Genomic DNA, 7500 nt, shown 5'->3' with positions numbered 1-7500 from the left:
AAACGACATCTTTGATGGCCGAAACTAAACAACAAAGATGAACAACAAAGAGCAGTATGATTTGTTCCTGGATATTATCATTTAGGGCCATGACCTAAACCACAGGAAATGCAATCAAATTGACCACAGAGATTGCAAAGAATATCAAAAATGCAATTGCGTCGAGAATACGATAGATTACATGTGGGTGACAACTACCATTAAAGAAACTACGTGAGCACACACGAATGTTCATGTTAGAAAACAATCCATCTTCAGCTGTCAGAGGAGTCAAGATGTATCTTCATGTATCTTCACCCTCATTATCTGCACAGGTTCAAGATTTGGCTTGCAGGCATTTCAGTTTAGAGTGGTGTCACAAAATTAATGTTCTGACACAATGGGTCATTGGGTATTTGCAGATGGATACAGATGTGTATACGTCCCCGGGTTCAGTTGAGAGACATCTAGTCATTTTCGTCATTGTAGTCTGCCTGTAGAACCTGCTTTGGTTTTTCGTTGAAACAACCCTGGCCACCCTGACATTCACAGAACACTGAGCAGGCAAGGTTTGCACTGTTGCAACCACATCTTTGTGTCTTGCATGGGATCTTATTACTGCAAGAACATCTGACGAGTTTCAGTAAATCATCTGGTGCTTGGGGGGACATCACTGGAAAGAGTTGTTGGGAAAAGTGTTTTGGAGCCATCTTCCCGTGACCATCCAAATGCTGTTTGATGCATTCTCGGTGGATCTGGTTGCAGTGCATTCCTCCAGACTGCCACCTCAAGGTGAGTGCGGGCCACATTTTCCTTGAATGCCTCATTTGTTGGAGGCAAGGTAGCCAGCTTTGGTGCACCAGCCACACTCCGGCCCACTTTTCTTCCCCACATTTTCTGGCATGCCTCTGTCAATGACGTACATTTAGTGTGGCCGTAACAGGCCATAATGAATGGTGTTGCCTGTGAAGTGACCTCCGACAGAACGCGACTTGTGTCACCTATATAGCTTAGGGCATGAACGCCAGCTCTCAGGACTCTGAGTGCCACATCTTTTCCAATTCTGAAGTATGTTGCCACTGTATCGCAACCAGTGAGTCCATGTGTTGCGAACAGGTCTGGGATGATTTCACGATGCTGGCAACGATGGCATTGATATCAATCACTGCACGACCATGAATTGGCGAAACCATCAAGACAGAGGTTGAAGCTGATATGCCACCTTGGCAACAGAAGTGAAGCAGAAGAACAAAGATGTCAGTGTCGTCTGCAACCAGAAGCACTTTCTTAGCCTTCACCTCTGTCACTTGTTGAACAATCATGGTATCTGCCTCCTGCGTTGTTTTCATGTCCTGGCGCTTGATGATGACACCACTATTAATCTCCACTGGCACAGGGTCACTTCCAGTGAGAACAAGCTCATGCAGTCCTTGTGACAACGAGCGTCAACTGCATGCAAGTCACTGACGGCACCTTCAATGCGACTTTGGACTTCATTTGCCCAGTGGTCGTTACGAGAATTGCATTTTTCAAGAAGATATTCTTTGTCGGGCTTACCACCATACTCAGTGTGGGTTGAACGACACAGGAAGGCTGGTCTCCATCTTTGAGGATTCTTTGGATCCTTGTTTATTTCACAGGCTTTGCCGCAGTACAGACAATGAAGCTTGAAGTCAGGTCAGTCAGGTCAGGTTAGATCTGTGACCTGCTACAGGTACCATGAAAACCTGTACTAACCTGTTCCATGGTCGGGTTGTCGGCGACTAAACAGTCTCCCCCACCAGGTTTTCTGGTGAGGAGGGTGTTTGGATGTGGACACCCAGCAGGATTAAAAACAAAACCTGTCAAAGGGCGGAGGAGCTCCTTGTGAGCCAACGGCCATCCATATCTAGTGCCCAACTGTGTCTGCGGACGTCCTCCTGCAGTTGGGTTACTTTTTTATGAGGAGGTTGGTGGCAGGATTTGTACTCCGGCCACCGTAAAACCCTTCATTCCGCAAAACACAAAAACGCAAAAAAATCTGAAAACCCACTCCGTGGGAGTACCTCCTGTGCAGCTTCCCCTTCGCAGGGTAGCTCACCGGATGACGGGATTGGGGCAAAGCCTTTGGGACCCCCAATCTTTGATAGGAGGGAAACCACGGGGTAACCTCCCTGGGTCAGATTGCGGGAGAGCATGTCAGAGTGGTGCTGAGGTGTCGTCCACCAGACGGCGGTCTCCTTGGGTTAACCTGAAGCGGTCCCTTCGGGTGGGTGCCTGGAATGTCCTATCCCAAAGAGAGGATGATCACCTGTCTCTGTTATCATCTGAGCTCAAGCGTTTGGACATCGGGATTGCAGCTCTCTCTGAGGTTCGGAGACCGGATTGTAGCGAGATAATGGTGGGTGGTTACACCTACTATTGGTCTGGTCGCTCTGATGGTTACCATACCCAAGGAGTTGCTGTAGCTTTGTCCAATAAGCTGACCCCAATGATAATTGAGGTAACACCAGTCAACGAGCGTATTATGAGATGAAGGATTCGTCACTCCTTAGGTGTCATTTCCCTGGTCTCTGTATATGCTCCGACTGAGGCGAGTGATCTCACCGTGAAGGATGCATTCTACGCCACGCTCGAGTCTGTGGTTGATCAGTGCCCCAGACGAGATGCACTTCTAGTCTTGGGGGATTTCAATGCATCGACTGGAACTGATAGGGATGGTTATGAGATGTGTGTTGGTCCCCATGGGTCAGCAACTATGAACCAGAATAGCACTAAGTTCCTTGACTTTGCAAGAAGTCATGTACTTAGGGTGGCTGGTCATGGTTTCAGCGCCCAGAAGCTCATCGCTGGACTTGGTATTCCAACGCTGGCGGTGCAGCAAAGGAGATTGACCATGTCCTCATAAACGGTCACTGGAGGATGATCCAGAACTGCAGGGTCTACCGGAGTGCTCATTTCCTCAATACTGACCACAGGCTTGTTGCAGCAACTCCAAAGCTGCACCTTAAATCCTGGAGAATGGTGCCATCCCAGCTGAGGCTGGATGTTGGCAAGCTCAGGGATGAGAGAGTAGCTGAGGAGTTTGCGAACAGGCTGAGTGGACACTTGGGGGGTCTGGGTGCTTTGGGGGGGTCCTGAGGAGTTGTGGAGTGCCTTCAAGACCACCGTCCGTGATGTTGCCGGTGGATGTCTTGGAACTCACCGCAGGGCAAAGAAGAATTTTGTCTCTCAAGGGACACTGGATATCATTGACCAGAGTCGCAGGGCCAGGCTGATTGGCAGAGCTGAGCTGTTTAGGGAGCTGAGGCGTGAAACTGTACGTGCACTGAGGGTGGACAATGAGGCCGATGTGCGAGGAATATGTGAGGGGGTAGAGCATCACCTGTGGACAGGTGATTCTCGTCCCGCTTACAGGGGAATTCGCGCATTGCGTTCATCCAAGCCCATCCATCGGAGCACTGCAGTTAGAGCAGAGAGTGGTTGGCTCTTGACAGAGGAGTCTGAAGTGAAGGCCCTCTGGGCCGGTTACTTTGAGCGGTTGTACCGGGCTGATTCCTCAGCTGTCGAGTTGGGCGTCAAGGGTGTTACAATCCCTGTTGCTGACCCTCGAATCAACTGTGGTCCACCTTCGCTTGTGGAAACACGGGCTGCGGTGAACCGGTTGAAACAGGGTAAAGCTCCAGGGATCTGTGGCATCCATGCTGAACTTCTCAAGGCTGGTGGAAATGCTGCACTGGTGTCATTGCATGCAGTTTTGTGCTCTGCCTGGAACACAGGCATCATCCCAACTGACTGAAAGAGGGGCCTTGTTGTTCCTCTCTGGAAAGGGAAGGGTGATCGCCAAGACTGCAACAACTACCGAGGGGTGACGCTGCTCTCAGTGCCGGGCAAGGTCTTTGCTCGGATAATTCTTGATAGGGTTCGCCACCATCTGCTTGAGCACCAGCTTCCAGAGCAGTCAGGCTTTACACCAAAGAGGTCAACGATTGACCGTTTCCTTGCTCTTCGTGTCCTCACCGAACACAGACGAGAGTTTTGGCAGGGGCTGCTTGCAGCCTATGTTTATCTCTGTAAAACATTCGATTCAGTGAATCGGGATGTCCTCTGGAGGATTCTTTGTCTTCGTGGGGTGCCAACAAAACTGATCGATCTGATGTCTGAACTCTACTCTGGTACTGAGAGTGCTGTGAAGTGTGGTGGTACCTTCTCTGACTTATTTCCAGTTGTTACTGGAGTTCGTCATGGGTGTGTACTGGCCCCCACACTTTCCAGCACTTGAATGGACTGGATTTTAGGGAGGATGTCGGAGAGATCAAGCTGTGGTGCATCGTTTGGGAATGTCAAGATCTCGGGCCTTGATTTTGCAGATGATGCAGTCATATTTGCGAAGACTTGAGATATCCTTTTGGGGGCCCTCGTGGTGCTGAATGGGGAGTCGGAGCCGCTGGGATTACGGGTTTCTTGGGTCAAAACTAAGATCCAGGCTTTCGGTGACATCTTGGATTCTGCTGTCCTGTCTATGTCTGTTTGTGGTGAGGATGTTGAGGTCATGGAGAGATTCACTTACCTTGGCAGTGATATTCATGTCTCTGCTGGTTGTGAGTCAGAGGTCAATAGATGTCTGGGTCGGGCCTGGGGAGTCATGGATTCACTGGATCATGGGGTGTGGCGCTGCCGGTACCTGTGCGGGAGGACGAAAGTCCGAGTCTTCAGGTCCTTGGTACTTCCAGTCTTGCTCTCTGGATGACTTGGACTCATGGACTCTGACCAAGGATCTGAGATGGAGACTTAATTCCTTTGGTACCAGGTCTCTTCGGAGAATCCTTGGCTATCACTGGTCGGATTTTGTGTCCAACGAGCGGTTGCTGAGAGAGACTCGGATGGGATTTGTTACCTGCATAGTCCGTGAGCGTCAGCTGCGGCTGTATGGACATGTGGCTCGTTTTCTTGACGCTGATCCTGCTCACCAGATTCTCTCAGCGGGGGTCTCATGAGTGGAGGAGGCCAGTGGGCCGACCACGTGCTTCATGGTTGCAGCAGGTTGACCATCATCTCAAGGAGATGGGGATGGGCCAGGCATCTGCCTGGGGGATGGCCAGACGGAGGCCCCTGGAGTACCGGCGGAAAGTGGACGCAGCGACGCGCTGTTCTGGCACATGCTCCCATACCTGACCTGACATCGATGTGAAAATGAGGTTGGCTGAGGCCACACTTCTTGTTCATACCAAGGCTGAAGGACCATTATGCCTTTTAGTTTGATGCATCAGATGTGGGAGTAGAATACGTTTTGCAGCAGAATGCAGATGAGGTCTGGCAACCACTCTCATTTTTCTCAAAGCGATTTCAACTTGCAGGGACCAGATATATAGCACGTTCAGGAGAGAACTTCCAGCAGCCTGGTTGTGGTTCTGACTTCCGTCCGGTTCTTGAGCTGTGGTGGTGTTCTTCATGGTCTCTGCCGACTTTCTCAAAGACAAGTTTTCCCGGTAGTTTTTTTGTTGCACTTTTACTGTTATGTTGTCTCCGTGTTTACTTTGTGTTTGTTGTTCGGTTTTGTTTTAAAACTTGTGCCAATTCTTGAGTATTTGTCAGACTTTTTACGTCGGGTTCCTTGAGGCCCACCCTTAGGCTTATCCTCATCTGTGTGTTTATTATATTTCCCCCTTATTACCTTCAGCTTTTTATTTTCACCACAATTCCTCCACCACTCTTTTAATTCCTCCCAATTCAATGTATGTGTGTATATATATATATATATATATATATATATATATATATATATATATATATATATATATATATATATATATATATATATATATATACAGTGGGGAGAACAAGTATTTGAAACACTGCCGATTTTGCAAGTTTTCCCACTTACAAAGCACGTAGAGGTCTGTAATTTTTATCATAGGTACACTTCAACTGTGAAGGACGGAATCGAAAACAAAAATCCTGAAAATCGGATTGTATGATTTTTAAATAATTAATTTGCATTTTATTGCATGAAATAAGTATTTGATACATCAGAAAAACAGAACTTGATATTTGGTACAGAAACCTTTGTTTGCAATTACAGAGATCAGACGTTTCCTATAGTTCTTAACCAGGTTTGCTCAGACTGCAGCAGGGATTTTGGCCCACTCCTCCAGACAGATCTTTTCCAGATCCTTCAGGTTTCGGGGCTGTCGCTGGGCAACACAGACTTTCAGCTCCCTCCAAAGATTTTCTCTTGGGTTCAGGTCTGGAGACTGGCAAGGCCACTCCAGGACCTTGAGATGCTTCTTACGGAGCCACTCCCTAGTTGCCCTGGCTGTGTGTTTCGGGTCGTTGTCATGCTGGAAGACCCAGCCACACCCCATCTTCAATGCTCTTGTTGAGCGAAGGAGGTTGTTGGCCAAGATCTTGCGATACATGGCCCCATCCATCCTTCCCTCAATACGGTGCAGTTGTCCTGTCCCCTTTGCAGAAAAGCATCCCCAAAGAATGATGTTTCCACCTCCATGCTTCACGGTTGGGATGGTGTTCTTGGGGTTGTACTCATCCTTCTTATTCCTCCAAACACGGCGAGTGGACTTTAAACCAAAAAGCTCTATTTTGGTCTCATCAGACCACATGACCTTCTCCCATTCCTCCTCTGGATCATCCAGATGGTCATTGTCAAAGTTCAGACGGGCCTGGACATGCGCTGGCTTGAGCAGAGGGACCTTGCGTGCGCTGCAGGATTTAAATCCATGAGGCGTAGTGTGTTACTTATGGTTTTCTTTGATACTGTGGTCCCAGCTCTCTTCAGGTCATTGACCAGGTCCTGCCGTGTAGTTCTGGGCTGATCCCTCACCTTTCTCATGATCATTGAGGCTCCACGAGGTGAGATCTTGCATGGAGCCCCAGACCGAGGGAGATTGACTGTTATCTTGAACTTCTTCCATTTTCTAATAATTGCGCCAACAGTTGTTGCCTTCTCACCAAGATGCTTGCCTCTTGTCCTGAAGCCCATCCCAGCCTTGTGCAAGTCTATAATTTTGTCCCTGATGTCCTTAGACAGCTCTCTGGTCTTGCCCATTGTGGAGAGGTTGGAATCTGAGTGATTTGAGTGTGGACAGCTGTCTTTTTTGCAGATAACGAGTTCAAACAGGTGCAGTTCATACAGGTAATGAGTGGAGAATGGGAGGGCTTCTTAAAGACAAAACTAACAGGTCTGTGAGAGCCAGAATTCTTTCTGGTTGGGAGATGATCAAATACTTATTTCATGCAATAAAATGCAAATTAATTATTTAAAAATCATACAATGTGATTTTCAGGATTTTTGTTTTAGATTCCGTCTTTCACAGTTGAAGTGTACCTTCGATAAAAATTACAGACCTCTACGTGCTTTGTAAGTGGGAAAACCTGCAAAATCGGCAGTGTATCAAATACTTGTTCTCCCCACTGTATATATATATATATATATATATATATATATATATATATATATATATATATATATATATATATATATATATATATATATATATATATATATGTGTATATATATATATG

At 47.4% G+C, this 7500-nt stretch overlaps 1 protein-coding gene, 1 long non-coding RNA gene and 1 pseudogene across 5 annotated transcripts in view; 1 reads left to right on the top strand and 2 right to left on the bottom strand.

The window, feature by feature from the left end:
- The window catches only part of LOC147033741 (uncharacterized), a 5569-nt pseudogene extending 158 nt beyond the window's left edge, over positions 1-5411 (bottom strand).
- Positions 1-7500, bottom strand: part of LOC147033739 (uncharacterized) — a 61104-nt gene that overhangs the window by 9885 nt on the left and 43719 nt on the right. The window lies entirely within an intron of this gene.
- Positions 1-7500, top strand: part of NCAPH (non-SMC condensin I complex subunit H) — a 174402-nt gene that overhangs the window by 148917 nt on the left and 17985 nt on the right. The gene's annotated exons all lie outside the window — the stretch shown is intronic.

Source organism: Eptatretus burgeri, chromosome 1 (assembly GCF_056783735.1).
Source record: "Eptatretus burgeri isolate ZD-2024b chromosome 1, Ebu_testis_v1, whole genome shotgun sequence".
Lineage (NCBI taxonomy): Eukaryota > Metazoa > Chordata > Myxini > Myxiniformes > Myxinidae > Eptatretus > Eptatretus burgeri.
This window is presented reverse-complemented; position numbering and strand designations above follow the sequence as displayed.